General features: G+C 33.6%; 1 protein-coding gene, 1 long non-coding RNA gene and 1 other non-coding gene across 4 annotated transcripts in view; 1 reads left to right on the top strand and 2 right to left on the bottom strand.

Moving 5' to 3' along the window:
• LOC146996841 (uncharacterized) overlaps positions 1–19450 on the bottom strand; it is a 222646-nt gene extending 203196 nt beyond the window's left edge. Inside the window, exon 1 of the long non-coding RNA XR_015041718.1 lies at positions 19156–19450. This is a non-coding gene — a long non-coding RNA (uncharacterized LOC146996841). The remainder of the gene's footprint in view (positions 1–19155) is intronic.
• The window catches only part of LOC118199694 (hemicentin-1-like), a 517385-nt gene that overhangs the window by 404782 nt on the left and 92270 nt on the right, over positions 1–20333 (top strand). The gene's annotated exons all lie outside the window — the stretch shown is intronic.
• On the bottom strand, positions 16253–16324 carry TRNAS-GCU (transfer RNA serine (anticodon GCU)). The gene has a single exon. It is a non-coding gene; the product is annotated as a tRNA-Ser (tRNA).

The following is a 20333-nucleotide window of genomic DNA, read 5'->3' as shown; positions in this document are numbered from 1 at the left end:
GTACTATACAGTACACTGGTGTGCAAAAATTAAGGACGAGACGGTTTTTTCAATATAACTTTGTACAAAAGCTTTCTAAATCAACACATTTAATACCGTAAGATCCCCAATACGTAAGGACATGAGTAATGTAAGCAACACTTACTAAAAGAGAAATCAGAGGGATAAAAAGAAGCTTTATTGAAAAAGTAGCATGGAGCGCAATGCGACTGAAGGCCGAAACATTCCTGTGATGGGTGTCTAGCAAGAAACATCCGGTCTTTAATAGGGGATATGATCTCCCCTGACTGCTAGGCAGGTTTCACAGCGTCTGCCCATGTTGAGAATGAGGGTGTCAATGAGTTGTTGAGGCATTGCTGCCCATTCGTCTTGCAGCGCCAATCGAAGCTCCGGAATCGTTACTGGTCGTAAGGTACGAGCTGCCAAGCGTCTGCCTAGAAAACCCCATACATGCTCGATGGGATTGAGATCCGGAGATCGTGCCGGCCAATCCATACGTTCAATATCCTCACTCTCTAAGAGCTGTTCGGCAGCTACTGTGCGATGACATGGTGCATTGTCGCCCATGAAAAGGAACTGCAGATCCATAGCGCCTCTAAAAAGACGCACATATGGAAGAAGAATCTCCTTAAAATAACGGGTCCCGTTGACTGAACCTGCGTCGAAGATGTGAAAGTCTGTACGACTACCAAGCATGATGCCTCCGCAAACGAGAACACCGCCACCTCCATACCTGTCCCTTTCAATGATGTTCGAGGGATGATTGCGGCTTCCCCGCTCTCTCCAGATGAGTATGCGATGAGAATCGCTACTCAGACTGAATCTGCTCTCATCTGTAAAGAGTACTCGTCCCCATTCATTGTCTCTCCAATTCCGGTGTTCCCGGCACCACAGAGAACGCCTTCTCCGATGTGCAGGCGCTAGAGGTACACACCGTACAGGGCGTCGTGCAGACAGACCACCACCGTGCAGTCTTCTGGCCACGGTAAAACGCGATATCGGTCGTCCAGTCGCCTGTGTCGTGTGTCTAGCGATTTCTCCCTCTGTCTGCCGCCTGTTTTTTCTGGCCTGTAAGGCAATGTACCGGTCATCTGCGGGTGTGGTTCCTCATGGACGACCACTACTAAACCCCCGGATAGCTGTTCCTGTAGTTTGAAATTGTCTCCAAAGTCGTGAAACGATGGTGTGAGCAATTCCGAACTCTGCAGCCACACTTGTCCCACTGCGGCCTTCCTCCAACTTGCCAATGATTCGACCTCGGGTAAAAGCATCCAGATGTCGTCTAACAGATTGATTATTCGCCATTTCTCGCTGAGGCAGCAACTCGGTGTGATTTTAACTGCTATACGACGTGCCAGAAATACTGGTCTTACACCGACAACATGCTTTATACTACTCAGACACTCCCCCATTACGTCTACCTGCATATCTGCGCATGTGCTACCGTACATCACCTTACTTAATCTCCTGATTGGTCTTTCTGTCGGCTCTGCCTCTTCGTTCAGCTGATATGCTAATTTTTCGACTTCTTCCTTAATTTTTGCACACCAGTGTATATTACGTCACGAATGCTGAGTTATTTCGGTACTATTCGGTTTCGAGGGCCGTAAAAAACCGCCAAACTATTGTTGATGCCAATGCTGCCAAAAATAATTGCGGCAAGAAAGGAAGTACAATAGTAAATAATTATTTAAGACTGATGTTTTAATTTAGATGAAAGATTAATTTCATATAATACTTTTTTATTAATATAATTTATATGAAAAAGGTTAAACATGACTGAATGGAAGCATAATAGTAAATAACTATTTCAGATCATTATTATAATTTATATAAAAATTGCTAAACATAACTGAATGGATGACTGCATCGCTATTTCGCTACCGACTTATCGCTAAAGCATAATTTCATCTCGTTGGTTGTTCAAAAGTATATTTCTATAATGAATGATGCCTTTCCTTTGAAAATATCCTCGGCAAAGTGCAGAATCGCTCACTTATTTGTTTGCCGCTTTTTACAAGGGTAAAAACAATTAGAATTTTGTCAGTTTTCTTTTTACTTTTTAAGTGAAAATAGGTCGATGTGTACATAGATAAAGTCAAGGGTGTGGGCAGTGCCATTTTTGTGCAATTCTAGGATTTTTTTTTAAGTAAAAATAGGCCGATGTGCACATGGATACCGAGTATTTGCAATTCTTAAAAACGCGTCAAGCAGTGGGTGATTCTGCACTTTACCCAAAATTCTATTGCCGACTTTTCGTCATGGGCAATTCCCAAATTGTGAAATCCATAGGATATCAAAAAAGGATTTAAAATCAAAAAATAATTTAAAAATTAAATTAGTATTTCAATGGCGTATTAAGAAATATAGAACTATATAAATTTACGCAATCTGAAATCAGCGCGTACGCTAGATTTGGCGCGCTGTTAAATGGGCGCGTTTGCTAGATTTGGCGCTTTTGCGCGTACATTTTCGCTGCAATTCTTTTACGGCCCTCGAAACCGAATAGGACCGTTATTTCCTTTACTTCATGGAAACTCATTTGAGTGCTGGACACGGACGACGTGACAGAATGTTGAAAGAACTTTCAACTAAATACAGAAAGGTTACACTTAATGATACAACCACCTTTGTGAGCCCTGCCAGAAAAAGCAAAAATGTATTAAAAAAAGGGCATTGTTGTGAAATGTAATGTCCGTTGTAAGGTAGGTCTTGCTGATTCCCAGTCTCAGCCAGATAGAAAATACAAATTTATTATGTTCTATCAAGATCATCTCACTAGCATTTTTTTTTTTTTTTTTCGTATTTCGATTAACAGTTTGTTAATGGCACCTTTTTATTAATATTTAAAAATAACACTTGTATTTTGGATTAATGAACGTCTTTTAAATAATAGCCTTATCATAACCTTTTTTTCATACTTTTCGTAAAAGAGCATTTGTCCTTCTATAGAATGCCTAGGTATTATATGTAATGCCTAGGGAAAATATATAATAATTCTCATATTTCATACTTTGCCTAAAATCGTCCGGCATTATATACAATGCTTAGGCATTCTGCAGAATTCTGCGTTTCCGCTGAATTGTTAAAAAATAATCAAATTCCTAATCCCACAGAGTAATAATAGTCAGGAAGCAGAAGTTATACAAGTATGAGGTAACGCAACTTTACCAGCTGCGGGCTATTAAATCTAATGCTAAAAAAAAAAAAAAAAAAAAAAAAAAAAAAAAAAAGGTTTACGTATCAAAATGGAATGTACAAAGCATGGGCTATTTTATTTCCCATTTTCTGATTTGTCTTAAAAGAGGCGTTTAAAAGTATTTATGAATGAGAAAAGAAAAATGATGAAGTGATAATTCTCCCTTTACAAATTGGCAATCTCATTCAATTTAAATCTGTTCGCGTTTCTTTTTTTTTTTTTTCTTTTTTTAATGTGGTACACATTTAGAGTTATCTATGGTTATGATTGTTTTATATTTTAATTTAGAAAGCAATGAATCAGCATTCTGAAAGCATGAAACAGCTAACTGCGTAAACATGGCATCAAACCTCCCATTAATATTTTAAAAAAACTTATGGGAAGCGTAATTTATAAACATATGCGTCAATTGGAGACACGAAATTAGCTTTAGTGAATAACTGCTACGTTATAAGGGATATGTTTAACCGATACATTATATTATTTTAGTATGGATATGTTTCACTGAAAGCAAATAACTATATTTTAATAATTATCGCTTCCATAATTACGGCCAAATATACATTTCGGCAAAATTCGCCAAATCAAGATTTAGCTTAAGTAGATGTATGTAATAAAGATCAATCACAAAACATAGTCAACATTCACACGGTCCTGATAAATGAAGAGAAATTACTTCCCAAACAACTTCCTACAGTGTGAGAGAACGAGTACACGCTCATAAAGGGAGGAATGACAGAAAGAAAGTAAAAACGAAAATTTGCTCTGTTTTCTTCGCCTGAGGTGACGAAAAAAAGGAAAAGAAACGAAAACAATATATAGAATATCATTTGTTGAGGCCGTAAAGCGCGCGGAGCGAGTTCAGTTTTACACGCCTGAAACGCCTGTATTGTACAAAAACAATCAAACTGTCAGAAGACGATTCTACGGCTATCTTAGCCGAGGAGAGTAAAAAGAGCTGCCAATGTTTGGAGTGTGTGCGTGTGTGGAAGTCCGTGGGAGAGAGAATGTGATGCAGCCAGCAGGAATGCGCGTTTCTTGACTAAAATAGCTTCGTTTTTATAACCCAACCCCGACAGTAAACACGTAACTCTGTATGTGAACGAATAGGGAAAAAAAACGGTTGACTGACCTGAAGTATTCTTTCCTTATTTTTAGAATTACCTGACGGGATCTCTTCTCGGCTATTAGTTCTAATGCACTTCACTCATTTAAGACATTAAGTCATTAAGCTTCTTCAGTAATAGGAACTGTGAATGAACTTAGAAGCAAAATCTTGAAAATAATGAACTTTTAACATTTGTCGTAACAGAATCTAAGAAACGTCTTGTTTATCGTTTAATAACTGTGGTATGTAGGCGAGTTTTTATTTTTATTAATTAATATTCGCTCGTGTGTGTGTGATAAGTCTTTTTTTAATTTACGAAAAAAAAGTAAAATATTGGGATGCTGCCAATAGAATTGCCGAATTTAACGGCAACCGAAAATAAATAAATAAAAAGAATACATTTTCAATCAAAGTAATTTCCAGCATCATCCAATGCATTTGCCAGTGTACGAAAAAATCGTGTATACCACGATTGTAAAATCAGTATCTGAGGAAGTAAGTAGGTCCTTCACTGCCTAATAAATTGATGTATCGTTGGAGGGGGGGCGGAGATGCCTTCGTAGAGACCTTTGTTAGGAATATGTTCTCTAATACTCGTTACACATGGGGAAAACCGCGAAAATGTCCACGCAGCCATCCCGTTCGCAGGATTCTAACGTCGGACCGAACCATACCGCTTGGCTACTGGTCGGTCAGAATTCTTTGGGTTAATCTTTGGATTATGGTAACTTGGCGATTTTTCGGCGAAACTTTGGCGACCAACCCTGCTACAGCAACCTGCTAGTTTTTGTTTGGATGCCATTTTGTTTTCACGAAGTAAAGGCATTTTTTTTTTTTTTTTTGTTTTTTTTTACTCAACATTTTTTTTCAAACAATCTGCTAGCCCGAATTACGCTTATGCTAGAACTTTTATGGAACAAAAGTGCTTAATCATGACGAAGATTAGGTGCAAAATTGGGAGAAAGTGCAGAATCGCAAACTGCTTGCCGCGTTTTTAAGAATTGCACATACACGGTATCCATGTACACGTCAACGTATTTTCACTTAAAAAAAAAATATCCCAGAATTGCTCAAAAATGGCATTGCGCCCACTCTTGACTTTACCCATGTACACATCGACCTATTTTCACTTAAAAAGTCAAAGAAAATTGACAAAAATCCAATTCTTCTTACTCTTGTAAAAACCCCAAACAAATAAGTGGGCGATTCTGCACTTTAGCAGCGAAATTGTTTTTAAGTGCTTATTAGCTAAAATCACGATTGGAATTTTCCGGAAAATGTCACATTACCTGTCTCATGATCTCTCATTTCTCTAAGACAAAATAATCTGGGATTCGAACTGTGTACTTCTCAGATTATTGCTAAAGTCCGCTAAAATCACGATCGGAATTTTCCGGAAAATAGTGGAACAAACGTGCCCAGAAATTTGTTTTTAAAGGGCAAATTTATATATGAAACATGCAAATAATTTTTCTCAAAAATTAGAAAAAATTGCACGAAAATGCAGAAACATTTTGTGAATCATTAAAGTCGGTAAAAAGGACTGGAACTGTGTACTTCTCAGATTATTGCTAAAGTCCTAACTAGTAACCTTTATCGCCTTACCAAAATGTCGCCAAACTACCTGTTACCATATTCCAAAGATTAGCCTTCTTTGGTATCATTTGGTTTGGTTTATTTGATTACCGAAAAATATACAAGGGCTCTCCGCTTAAGGGAAGGGAGGACATTCTAAGAGAAACTGGCTCGCATTACACAAGGGGAAAACCACGATAACGCCGATTGTAGACAGCCCTTTCGCCAGGATTCGTACCTCAGACCGAACTACCAAAGTTTAGCCACTTTTTCGCTTGGCCGCTGGTGGTCCAAAGCATTTCTTGGACGAAAGAGATTCAAGGGCAGGGAAAAATGCTAATCCATGTGGAAATTATCAAGACAATATAAAGAATGAATGTGAGGAAATGTCGTATTCTAAATTGATAATTTGTTGTATGGGCGATACTGCCGTATATCATCGGGAGTTATCCAGCAGCACTGCTAATTTCTGAAATTGTTCATTGTCATTTAACGACCATTTCGTTTACAACACAACAGGAGTTTAAAAATGTTTCAAAAAATTAACGTTTTAATAAAGTTTATAACGTTGCGCGCCTCTAACTAGCACGCAACCTAGAGGTGACTGTGAAAGCTTGTATAAACCACAGAGTCTTATAAAGGGTTTAAGTCCCTTTTTATTCAACGTACTAAATTGCGTCCTCTTGACGCTTACAACTGTGCCAACTAGGCAGTCAAATAAAAATGAAAACCTGAAAAGAAAGTAAAGACAATATTCTAACTACGAGGCTCTCTAAAATAACTAACTCACCGCGTTTTACAAATACCGCAGCTAATTCAGCAGACTTGAAGCTCACTGGAACAATTGCAATTACTTCCCGCCAAGCACATAGGCCGCAACGCGGGGTTCTTTAATTCTCGATTTCTACCTCCGCGCTCGCGAAGTAAGAATAACTCTCTCCGAACTTGTTTCCTTCTATTTAAATCAGAATACTTCCGCTGATAATTTGAATCCTTGCGCGTTCTACTCAAATTTACATATTCTGGCATTGGCAGTTCCAGGGGAAAGTAAGGTTTGACAGGAAAGATAGTTTAAACTTAAAATAAATGTTAGTTAAAATAAATATAAACCCTACAAGTTTAACAAATGAAAAAATTTTGTAGCTATAAAAATCACAAACTTAAAAAAAAAAAAAAAAAAAAAAAAAAAAAATGTGATTTGATATCCGTATACTTGTTTTTTGTTTAGCTCCTAAGTATTGTTAATTCAAAAATTTATATCAGTTTATTAATTTAAAAAATTATTTTCTAGGAATCCATGGTATAGTATATAAAATCGTATGTTTAGAACATTAAAACTAGTAATGTCAAATCACACGATCATAGAAAACGTTTATATTATTACATCATAAACTATCGCTACGTGGATACTTATGCGCTGATTAGATGAAAAAAAAAAACAGTGCATATAGTTCACGACATCACTTGCATACGAGTGCTTGTAATAAATATTATCTTCAAGCGGCAGTACTATTTATTTTGTGAAGTCAAATTCACTACTGTAAAGAATAAAAACCCGGAAGACGTTTCTTATGAGCTACTTAAAAATCATTAAAATAACCGCTGAAAATTATTACTTTATTTAATTCAAAGATTAATTCGAAATTAGCAGATCATATTAATGAATACTTATTCACGTTAAATTATTGAATGCTTCTGGATTTGAATTCGCAAGCGCATTAGTACTTGGACGACTATCTTATTCAAACTGCGATCAGATATAAATGTAATTTACTTTTAGAGCTCGAGATTAGCGTTTTCTTGCAAGCTTAATCCGTACATAACTGAAGGAAATTATTTAAGAATAATTCCTATTTTATCATAAAATGTCGTAAGGCATGGCATAACTTCCTTACTCTGCCACCTTATCTAATTTTAAAATATTATCTTTGTCGCAGTCTAACTAAAGATTACTTAAATGCTTAGTTAACTAGCACGGAGATGAAACTCAGCTAAAACTTTTACTGGAACTGCTAAGCTTTGCATTAAAACTCAAAATTAAAAAGAGAGTGTACACTTACCAGTCTTTGTCTGCACTAAATTCCCTTTTGACCTAGCGTTAAACTGTCAACAGATAGATATTCAATCACTCACCGGAACTCTCCAGTAAACGAATGCGCAACTCCGAAGACTGTTGACTCGCAAGGTAAATAGAGGCTAGCGTTGCCAATCTTTAAATCTGTGATTAGCAATTTCCCTCATTATTTTCACTGTTTGAATTCTGGTGGTCAATACTCCAGAGAATACAAATAATTATGAATTAAATAACTAAAATATATCTAGGAAATTGTAACATATATATTTCTATCTTACAAAAAGTGTAATAAAGATGCATCAGATTAAAAAATGTACTCTGAGTATTAGATTGGATTATTTGATAACGCCAAGGCATGTTAGGATATTTAGGTAGTGGGAGGGAAGCCTTTGCGAAGAATTTTTTCCATGGGACGTAGTCGGTATTTACATCACGCATACGAAAAATCATTGAAGCCTCATTTACGCAGCCCATTCAACCTCAAAATAGAATTTAAGTTAAACTGCCTGCATTTTTGGAATTTTCGATACGCAATTTTTATGACTTAGTTTTAGAACGAAAGTGGCTGACCATTTTCATTCTAAAACTAAGTAATAAAAATCTATAGCATTTCACATTAAATTATTTTTCTTTACGATTAGTAACAATTATTCGGTGTGTAACTGCTGCGTATCATCGACTTGTTATATCATCAATAATCGTCTTACTTACAGATTTATTTTAGCTTGTTAAAATATTTTACAGTTCTAAATAATTAGTCAGTACTGCATGTAGTATTAAAACATTACTCGGTACTTTGTTATTACCGCCACCACTTTGGTAAACGTCGCCAAACTGTGGCACCATGCACCTAACAGTTCTTTAGTAACCATATCGATAATTGCAAGTTTGAATAAGACACTATTTTTTTTGCCATTTCGTACACGCTGTTGTTGTATTAGAAGCTCTAAAGGCAAATTGCTATATTTTTGGTCTTCAGCTGACTTCTAAATTTTGAAATATGCGCTTGTGGGATTTGCCTAAAAAAGAAGTTCTATGAAATTTCTGTTAGGAATATAATATTTTACTCCAAAGGTGGGAATGTTCAGATTCGCATTTGATGATGATGCATTTTGGAAAACAACCTTTTTGGGAAATGCATCGTGAGAACGTGTAGCGAACGCGTCGGTATTCGAAGTGGTAATTGGTTCTAGAATAATTGTCTACCATTTACTACATCAGTCAAATTTGTATAATACTGCAGTAAAGAATTTACGAAGGTTAAATTTTGCTCGGAAGAGTTAGAAATAACTGGTAAGACTGTGGAAGATTGGAATAATTACATACGGGAAATATCTTGAACAAAGAATAAAGAAGAAGCAAAAAACTATTCATAAGTAGTTTTAAATCTTTTTTCGGGATAAACTAAAATTAAAATAGGTACCTAATAATATGTATGATATGAAATAAATAGCTTTCTTCGATTTAAAATTACCATTCTTCTTCAAAAAATCGGCAAATTTCGCCAAGGTGGTTACGATAATACCAATTACACATTACTCTAAGTAACATTAAAATATCTAACTTTGTAATTTCCATAAATGGCTAATTGCGCTTTGATTTAACCTAGGCATAAATGAAATTTTGCATTATATTGCCTTAACACATGAATAACTTAAATTATGTCGTTCACTGGTAATTAAAAAGTGAGACTGTTAGTTTTTCAAACTGAATAAAAATCAAATAGAAAGGCGTATACGAGATAAAATTCTGAAAATTTGTAAACATTTAAGAGGAATGAAATAAATGTAAATTCTTACGTCTTGCGAAGGAGTATACTTTGGGTTTAGTGAAATAATAAAGCTTATGTACTTGATCTAAACATTCTTCAGATTACTATATTACCGTATTTGACGGCATATAAGACGCACATTTTTTCCTAAATTTGGTCTCAAAAAAGTTACCTGCGTCTTATACGTGAAGGACACAGGTTAATTTTCAATACTGAATGCTATTTTTAGCCCGGATAATGATCTAGACACACATAATTTTTTTCTACATCTACATGTGTGTGGCCCTCTAAATAAGGGTACGTCTTATATGCCGTTAAGTACGGTAATTAAGATAGGAATGAAAAAGATGTAAATTCTTACATACATTACATTCTTCTCTTCTTAAATAAGTTAATCTAAATTATCTATAATCAAATTTATGAAGTTACGCAATTAAAAATGAAAATCAGCGTCTTATCCACAGTCCTATAATCCTCTGTTGAAGTACAAATGAATAAATAGTATTTAATGTTTCTTTCCCTGCAGTATTTGGCATCTTTAGTTACTTGTGTCAATCTCCCTCGATGCGATTCGGTACGTAGACTTGCTTGGAGATCACCTCAATCCATTTATGTCGTACTATCATTTATCATACGGGAATGGAGTATTCCAACAAGATAACTGCCCATCTCAAGGTTCCCGTTGGCTACTGCCCGGTTGGATGAGCATTCGTCTGACTTCTCTGTTATGAACTGGCTTTGTATGAGCCCTGACTATCCTATTATAGCCCTAACTATCCTGATAATGCTATTGAGCATGTTTGGGTTGTTTTGAAGTAAGATGTATATAGCAATGTTGAATCTCTACCTCGTCGTGTTGCATTTGTTATCAAGGCTAGAGGAAGCCCAACTCGTTATTGACTTGCTTTCTCTAATTCAGTGGCACTTCAGTGTAATAAAAAGATGAAAAACATTTTTTGTAGAGTCATCTTAGCAAGAAAACTGAACACTGATACGATGAACTGAGAAAACACTGACGGAAACAGAAAAGTGCATGCAAACACTTAACTCTGCATCGGATATTCTAAACGTGTACTGCTTAAAGTTTGCTTTAAAGTTTCTGTCATTTTCCTGCTGAATTCTATAAGGCGTAAGTGCGAGGAAAACTTAAAAAAAGTTAAAAAGAAAAAAAAAAAATTCGTTAGTAGGGGTGAGTGTAACAGCAGGCTGGTAGATTGCAAGCTCAACGACAGCTTAAAAAACTTAACAAACCCTTTTGGGTTACCGTTATTTTTGTTTTTGTGCTTGAAGAACTCACATAAAGCAAGTACTTATTTCTTTCCAGTAAGCAAAGACTCGCTGACATACTTAATGATCGAGAAATGAATCCTTTAAAAAACTTACAGTAATTTTGGCAAACATTCAGTCAGTGAAAAATATGTCTGCATTGTGCTAACTTGGTTTTACATCTCTGATAAATGTTTAGACAGACAAGATATCAAAAATTTAAAGGAATCTAAACAGTGTTTACCACGTTTTCATAATTTTTTGTAAACGTAGTTGTTAGTGTCCTTAACTTTTACGATTTTACGTTCTTCAGCTGATATTTTAATAATTATGAAATTTCATCTGGTGATTTAGGGATCGCTTGCATGCCTTACATCAATTTCGTTCTCACTGGAAATTTTGTTGTTTTTTTATCTTTGTACGGACTGGAAAGACTGTAATTAGCTAAGAATCTCATTTTCTCGTTTTTCGTGAAACACTAGCTGTTAGTAAAAGATTCCAGTGAACCGAATTTATTCCAAATCTCTTGCTTTTGCACATCTTCTGGCTGTGAAACATATTTTATTTGTTTCCATGATGGGTAAAATGCAATTAACTTATTTCTGCTACGGTTTCAAAACAATAATTAATATATTAGGGTGGTAAGATATTACGAAGGTAATATTTTTAACTATGTTTCTCCGTGCATATGTTGCTAGTACTGTTAGTTTATTATGATTTTTTTTTGGTTGTTGTTGCCAGGTCTGAGTAGTGGCGAATGAGGCAGCAACAGTTTTAATAAAGGCTGAGTCAGGTGAATCTTTTGCCATTTTAGCAAATACTGAAAAGCAGAGAGAGAGAGTTTCGCATTCGTACTCTCAGCTTTTTCCTGGGACATATATCTTTCCAATTGCTTATCCTACTTTTTATTGCTTATTTTTATTATTATTTTGCCTCAATAAAATATGATAATTTCGTTAAATTTCTTCGACTCGTTATTCTTGAAATGAAAGTTGATAGAAGGGCAGATATTAAATTCTGAAGCGCATCGAATCGTAGAGTGTTGTGAAATTTGTTGTACTGAAGTATGAGCAAAGATTTTAGTAATTCCTTTTTCGAAAGCTATGAAATTAGCGTCTCGAGAGACTGAATTACTTGAATACATTTAAAAATTGATGAATAGAGTTTTAGTACTGGACAAAATACGAAGATTTGAACACATCTGGAGCGCACTTGAAAAAGACCAATCAAAATTTTCAGATTAAGAAGGTAATTGTTAAGGATTCTAGGCTTAATCAAGATGGCAAATTAGCCAGAAAATCAATTTTAAAAAACTCTATTCTTAGTGTTTTTTTTTCTAACTTAAATGGTACTAGAGATATCTTTACTATGTGTGCAATTTATAATTCCTAATAATAATAAAAATTAAAGTTAATTTGTCGAGCAGTGGTTTTCTGCAATTGATATACTCGTTGAAACGATAATTCACTGTTAAGTATTTTAAAATATGCCAAGATCTATCACTAGCCAAGAAATCTCAACGTATTTTGTGAGGCTTAAAGTTGAAAACAAATACCTGGAGAATGTAGTACTTAATAATATAAATTACAGCTGTTACAAGAAATTTTTTTTTTTTTTTACTGTCGATAGTTTTCTAACACATCTCAGCAGAAATTCGCTTTTACGTTTTTATATTTTATTGGAAATGGATCGCTTTTCGAACGGAGATATTTTCAGAAAACTAACTGCTTGTCTTCTCTATTTCTGATATATATAATTAAATCTATTAATTGTCAACTAGTCTGAAAAATGTGTCAGCCTGTCTTTCTGATGTCATTTTAAGGACTTTTCGATGCAGATAATCAAACTTAAGCTGCTCAAGAAATAAATAAAAGAAAAGAAAAATAAAAGAAAGAAAATCTGAAAGAACTCTGAAATGTCGCATTAGAGAATTTGTTAAGTTTTTTAAGCTTTCACTGAGCATCGCAGGTTACCAGTCTGCTCTTGGACACACTCATGCTAACACTTTTTTTTTTTTTTTGCTAACTCAATTTTTTTTTAGCTTTGTTATTAAGCGTCAAGCATTGCTTTCTTTTTAGTTATGCCACAGGAAATTCAAGTGCAAAATCCCAAAATAGTTAAAAATAGTATATCTTTAGAATTTTGAATAGAGTGGTAGAAGTTGCCATACTTTTTTGTTCATTCTCTAAATTAATTATTTTTTCAAAGCTAATCGCTCGAGTGGCCAGCCGCCTAAAGAGCTATCATATAAAATAAAAAAGCATATAATGATTTGAATGAGTACAGCCTAATGCTTGTCATTTTATACAAATGTTTAATGTTTTTTGTAATTAGACATTTCATGATTTAAATGCATTTTCTAATTGAAAAGATAAATACGTATCTTACGCTTTACGAAATGGTAACATGTGCGGATAATATGTATTCTGTTTGAGGCACTTGCGACACATTGCTTTCAAATAACCGAATTTGTGGATTAAAATAGAAAGATAAATATTTTACATTTTGCCGAATGGCAATAGTCTGTACCTCTAGAGACAAAAATATTTTATTTCGAGCACTGTTGCTATTTCTCACTTTTAAGTTCATGACACATGTAAACACGAAAGAACATGTAATGGAACAGGTAATGAAATCCACATTATTTTTGTATTACAAAATGTGTCTTCTGAGATACATGCATTTACTATTCTGCTCATCATCCTCTCCACCATGATTTTTTTCTTTCCATGTAACTTCATTTATAAGGACTTCTCTATTAGAGTAATTCCAAATGCGTCTAATTCATTATCAAAATGTACGAAATTAGAAAATTACCTTTAGACTCCAAAAACATATTTATATTCACATTAAGATAATTTAGAAATATTAGGTTTCAGCCACAAAATTATAATTTAATAATATAGCTTATTTTAATCAAAGTTACTGTTTTTTATTTTTTTAGCTACAAGAATTTTAACTTTCAGCTTAATATATAACTAGCCGTAACATTATTATAACTCTAGCTAGTAAACTTTACCCATCGCTTTATTCGTCTCGCGTGCAGTACTTCTGCTCCAAGCAAAACACGAAACACATGTCTGAACTTATGCAAAACTGCTGTTAATTAGATTTAATCATCACAGAAGCAGACAGTTGAGTTGCTTGGCAATTAAAAGTTACAAACATATTGTAGACTGTTATACGAAAGACATTCATACAAGGCAGGTAAATATTCACATAAAATAAGTTAACCATTATGATATTACTTACCATAGCATATATTAAAATGGAAGCTTCTGATTTACTTAAAAATATTTCATACATTTCTGAATATTTTATACTAATGTTATTATGTAAGAATTTTATTATAGATTTTCTTAAAATTTTAATGATTTTTGGTAGATTTACATTGTTACGACATCGTGCATAGAAATTTTCTAACAGACTCATCATTTATATTGTCCTGAGAATTAATCAAATGTTTTAATAATTTAGTTTTTAGATGTGAATTGCATTATAAAAATTGCTTTACTTCAGTTTTACAGAAGTAGAATTATAACAAACAAAAAGTGTATATAAATAACAGTTAATAAATGTTTCAAAATGATACTGATTAATAGAAAAGGTGACTCATTAGAAAAACAAATTGCCGAACTGAAAAGATTTGAAAGTATCTTCTATTTTTTTAAATTCCTTTTAAGGTATACGACTAATTGTCCGTTTTGATGAAATTAAGAAAAATGTTACTTAATTTTAAAGCCTATACATTTAGTTTCCGAAAGCTACTGTTTTCTCTCTCCGATCGTTAGACGTAGAATTATATCTATTCTTGTTCTACGCCGTGAACCCGAAGTTTCTGTTTAAGAGCCCAGAAGCTAATGTATAAAGGTGCACAGAATAACTAACTTTAAAATGAGAATTTTTTTATTTGAATACTTTGGTTATATTCAAAAGATGATTTTGAACCTTTCTATTTGCTTTACGTGCTCGGAAACAAGATCAATGTTGCAATTTACTTTTCATATTTGACAAACTGTTCTTTTCCCTGTGTCTATGTTTGCATTGCATTAAACCTATATTTTTAAAAACATGATTTTTTTCAACTTTTCTGTTACGGCAAAACCTTAAACTGTAAATATTACTATAGTAATTTTACGAAACTTCCAACAAATATTCTGAGAAATTTTATGAATGAAATGGACTAAACGTTTAGGTTTATATACAATATTTTAGGTAGGTTTGTAAATGGAGAGATAGAAATTTCTTAAAAATTTGCTAGTGCTCGTAGTCAAACAGCTATATTTAATAGAAATTTACTTCATCTCTTAGATTTTAGTCCATTTAATTTCTTATAACTTAATAAATATCAGTGACCAACATAAAAGTCAAATATTGATAAACATTTTTCAGGGAACATATCTATCTAATTATCTAATATCTATCTAATTATCTAATATCTATCTAATTAAGCGGGAATTTATACAATTTTCCAAATTTTGGGTGTCGAACATTGTCGATTACTTTAAAGAGAACATTTATGTTACTCGCATTTTGAAAATTCTGCATATTAAATTATTCTTGCAAAAGAGAGTCAATGTGATTATTTAATGATAAAGTCATTTTCTTTTTGCTTGAATGCCTTAATAAGCGTTTTTGTGCTAGCGAAAATATTTGTTCTTCTGTAAATAAAGTATTTTTTGAGACTGTAAATATATTTCTAAAATTTCTTAACTTTTGTAGAAATCAAGTAAATATATTTAATTACAATAACGGAATATTATGCAACTTAACCTAAAGAAATAGTTGAGGATTTTATTAAATTAAAATTTATTTTGGTTATTTTAAATCCTAGGCTTAAATCTATGTTAATTTGTTCTAGAATTAACCCTGAATACCTTGGTAACTTTCTATGATGTAGAATTTTCTATGTAGAGTTATTAGATTTTCTATGTAGAGTTATTAGTTTCTATGTAGATTTCTATGTAGAGTTATTAGATTAATTGGAAGCCAGAGAGATGAAAAATATGCAACCGCCTTCGCCGGGAATCGAACCATGGACCTCTGGAATACCAGCCCAGCGTGCTACCGGTTACACCACGAAGGCACGCTAGGGAAGTGGGAGAAATACCTTATATACTCCCCTTTTTAAAGGGCGACTAGGTTTTTAGGGGATTTAGTCGCCGAATCCTGGGTGCGGAGAATCATCATCCACAACCCTTTTAGTTCGGGCGCCGTCATTAGGTTAACTGGAAGCAGACAAGATGAAAAATTAGCAACCGCCTTCGCCGGGAATCGAACCACGGACCTCTAGAATAGCGGCCCAGCGTGCTACCGTTACACCACGAAGGCACGCTAGGGAAGCGGGAGAAATACCTTATACAGAGAATTAAAAACTGTAGTTCTTTTACAGATTTTTTTTATTTATTACATACAAATATTTTCAAAAGAAACTTTTCCAGATTGCGACAACCTTGGATACGTGACTAACTATCAACTTAAAACATATATAATACATAAACTTGAAGCATCTAAAGTTAAAAATAAATTGGGGTCAAATCAAGGCGATTCCTTAACAATATTAATAATTGCATCCTTATAAAGGGGACTTCAATCCTGCAGCTATAGCGCAGGACATGTTCAAAAAATTTGCTTTTTATTTTTGCCTCTTATTAAGTTGCTTTATATATATATATATAAAGAGAGAATGTAAGATACAAAGTATGAAGAAAAATTATTAAAAAAATTATTAACTTAATTGGCAACAGCCCTTTTTTATTCATGCTTTTAGTTTCGCTACATCCCCGTTCCCCCTGGAATCAGTACTGTGACACTAACATCATTAATTTCAACTGCAATGATCTGCAATGCCAAAGTTCTTGTCCAGTCGCTGTTTAGAATTCAGACAAAATGTTTTGGCATTATACATACCCCAGCTACTAAAACGTTTCACAACTTTTTCGCCAAAGTGAGGAACTCAAATTACTCTTGCCAAATTGGTAAATTTTGATCTCACAGTTTAACAGCTATTGAAGAGCCCTCTCACGAGTTTTCTTAATCCAGCTTACTAGTCTATTCAGTGCTCCAAGTTTTTCAACGATGAAGTTGAAAGACTTCATAAATACGAGCAACGCAAGAAAAGGAATTTGCGTATACTACCACTTTGTACATATTCTGTAAATATATTTATTTTTATTACTTCTGTATTGTCTGTATATTCCAACTGCAAATTTTAACAAACTCTTTCTATTTGCATAACATGTATCCTCCATCGCTGCTATAACTTCCACGCCAGTAGTTCATTCTCTCTGAATCGCAGTAAATAGCTCTACAGAAATCTGACTTTCTCATTTTCTGCCAGCAACTTCTAAATTACTGGCCAGCTGCAACCAGCCCCATTCCATCGTCGATTAATGGTAGCGTATCTTAGCGTTTATTCTCCATACACCGCCGCTTGCATGGGAGAAACTCCAAAGAGAGGTTTAAAGCACGCAGTGGCTAAGTGCTTGTGCACCACCACAATCCGCGTAGTTAGCTCTTTTTTTTTTTACCCTTTTCTCGGTTAACTGCCATTTGCTTGCCGCTTTGCAGCAGATATGATATAAACTTTTCGGGTTTTTATAGCTCCCCTAGTGTTGTGAAAATCAAAAATAAATGTCTTAAGAATTTAATGATGTGTGGTTGAACATATATATCAAGAATGACTAGGATTAAATTATGTGTTGCACACAGAGCGTTTGTCTGAGTGCCCGTCATTTCATCTATGCAAGTTTCAAGCTATCTTCCAACATTAAGTTATCTGCAGATTAAATCATTTACACGCACATAAGTATATATATGAATGGAATGCACTTTTGTATGGGGCCCTCGGAGAAAAAATGTCAAATAGAAAAATAACTTTTTATAACTAGATAAGTAATCTATGTTAGAAGATATCCATTCTTATGAAATAAATGTAATTGCTAGTTCAGACTGTTGATCCCAGATACAAACACTAGTAAAAGCTAGCGCAAAAAAAAAAATAATCTTTTCGTCACCTTATCTAAGCGTGGATTTCAATTTTTCGGTTTGTAAAATTGCTAAAATTTGAATTATTTTGTGTATTTACTTATTTGTGTATTATGATTTTGTTTTTAAAGATGGAATTAATTAGTTGTCCCTAAAATGGGAAACCTGTTTATTTATTTTGAGAGAGTAAAAACGATTTAAGTCACGTAACTTTAAAAATATTTGCTGAAGAATATTTTTTTCATTTTGCAGTATATCTTGTAATAACAAACGAAAACTATTCTGATTGGAGCTCACTGTATAGAGGATAAAGATTAAATTTTTAAGTTTTTACATTATAAGATGTCTAGCTGACTAAAGGATGACGATCTGAATCCCTTCGTTATATGATGCTTTACTTAAACTGATCTTCTGGTTTACAACTAGTTTATAAAGGACTATTTTAGTCAAAAATGTCTTTATTTATTAAAATGTCTGAAGCATTTTATTTTATTTAATTCACTTGCACGTGAAATGTATTTGATCAGCTTCTAAAATTAACGTACCCCAATTTAGTAGATTGAAAAAATCTGATGTGGACACCTCATGACTTATTTCTACAGCCTGTTAAATTATACAAATTTTTGCTGCTTTTCATTCAAACTTATTTCTTCGAATTTCCTTAGAGATGTATTTCTCATTCAATAAATTCAGTTCACACTTCGTGGCAGGTCAAAAATGCATAAAAACTGAAAATATATTCATCGAAATTTGTAAAATACATAAAACACCAAATAAACTTAAAAACAGTTAAAAAACAATTTTTACAATTAAAATTAGAGTTTCTACGCAAAAACAAGCAATTCGGCCAGAAGCAAGTAGAAAGATGTTTCGATGCACAGATCTGAAAATTTACGTTTGGTCCCACTCAGGAAAAAGACACTGAAGTTCGTACAGAAACTGGCTTTATTCACTATTATACTAAACAGTTTTAAATTTAAACAAATGACTGGCTTCTTTAGGTTTAGTAGCACATAAACGATTTTTAAATGGTTGATAATTCTATAACTATTACATGCAGATTAACGAAAGGCATGCAAACCTTAACTGGAACGTAAGAAGAACATAATTCAATCACTTTTAAAGCACAGAGTACAAAATTAACCAACATCTAAGAATAAAAAAACTGAGCTCACCGAGCAGGGTAACAGAATGAATATATATTAAAGTAGTATTAAAAGCACAAAGGAAAAGGACGGAGCAGAACACTGTAGATGCTTGATTAGACCCATATTGAAGAAGAATTTTGATTGCGTAGTATTTAAAGAACTTGGCAGTCGAGGCAGTTTTAATTCCATTTTTATTTCCAATTGATATTTGTGGCCACAATCACTTGGCACTCTAATCGTGCCTTTCCACAGAAGATTTACATTTTTGATATTGTTGGGATAGAAAGCAAGCCAGCGAAATTACATCTTAGCACAGTAGAGAGCAAAAGCTGAAGGGCGTAGTTATGAAAGATGGAAGCACGCGAAGAGAAAAGTTTCGGTTTGCAATTCGGTGATTGGTCGTCAAGAGGCATCTGGTATTAACGGTTACGTAAGATCGCATGATTAATTTGAATGACGCAATGCAGATAAGTTATTACGATTTTAGAATAGAGAGGAAGAATTATTGTTTTTAGTTATATTATAATTCTGATTCATATAATTTTTTTCTTACATATTTATATAAACATATATACACTTTTTGGTGCGGACGATTACAACCAAAAAGGAAAGTGCACAATGTTATAGCAGTCCGTCCCATATACACAATTTCAACGTTCTGAGGCTATTCGTTTTTGATGCGAGCTACATACATACGTACGAACGTACAGATATCACGAAAAAATGTAAAAAAAAATATCAAATCATAATCCGTTTTAAATCCATTTTACAATCCGTTTTGAAAAAAAAAATTCTTTATTATTTATTTATGTTATTCTTTCTGTCCTTTCATAAAGATGCCACGAAAAACTACCGCTAAAATGGTTTCAAGTGCGGTCAAAATAGGTACTTTTTTTAAATACGATAACCGAAATTTTTCGCGGTTACTTCTTTCTTTACTTCGTACAAAGAAATGGAAAATGGCACTTTATGTTCTTTAAATTAATTAAAATTTATTAAAGTTTAATTAATTTAAAGAACATAAAGTGTATAAACCATCTATTTTAAGTAATTTATTTTGATAAATTTTCAGATGTGCATATTCATGTTAAATTAGTTAAATTAATTATATTTGGAATATGATTATACTATCAAACTTTAAAAAACCATTTTAAGTGTAATACTAACATTTCTTGTTGGTGTGTTATGAGTATTCCCAAACACAA

Source organism: Stegodyphus dumicola, chromosome 6 (assembly GCF_044657685.1).
Source record: "Stegodyphus dumicola isolate Sdum_Otavi_A_Nest chromosome 6, ASM4465768v1".
NCBI classification, from domain to species: Eukaryota; Metazoa; Arthropoda; class Arachnida; order Araneae; family Eresidae; genus Stegodyphus; species Stegodyphus dumicola.
The sequence above is the reverse complement of the archived record's forward strand: the minus strand, read 5'-3'. Positions and strand labels throughout refer to the sequence as shown.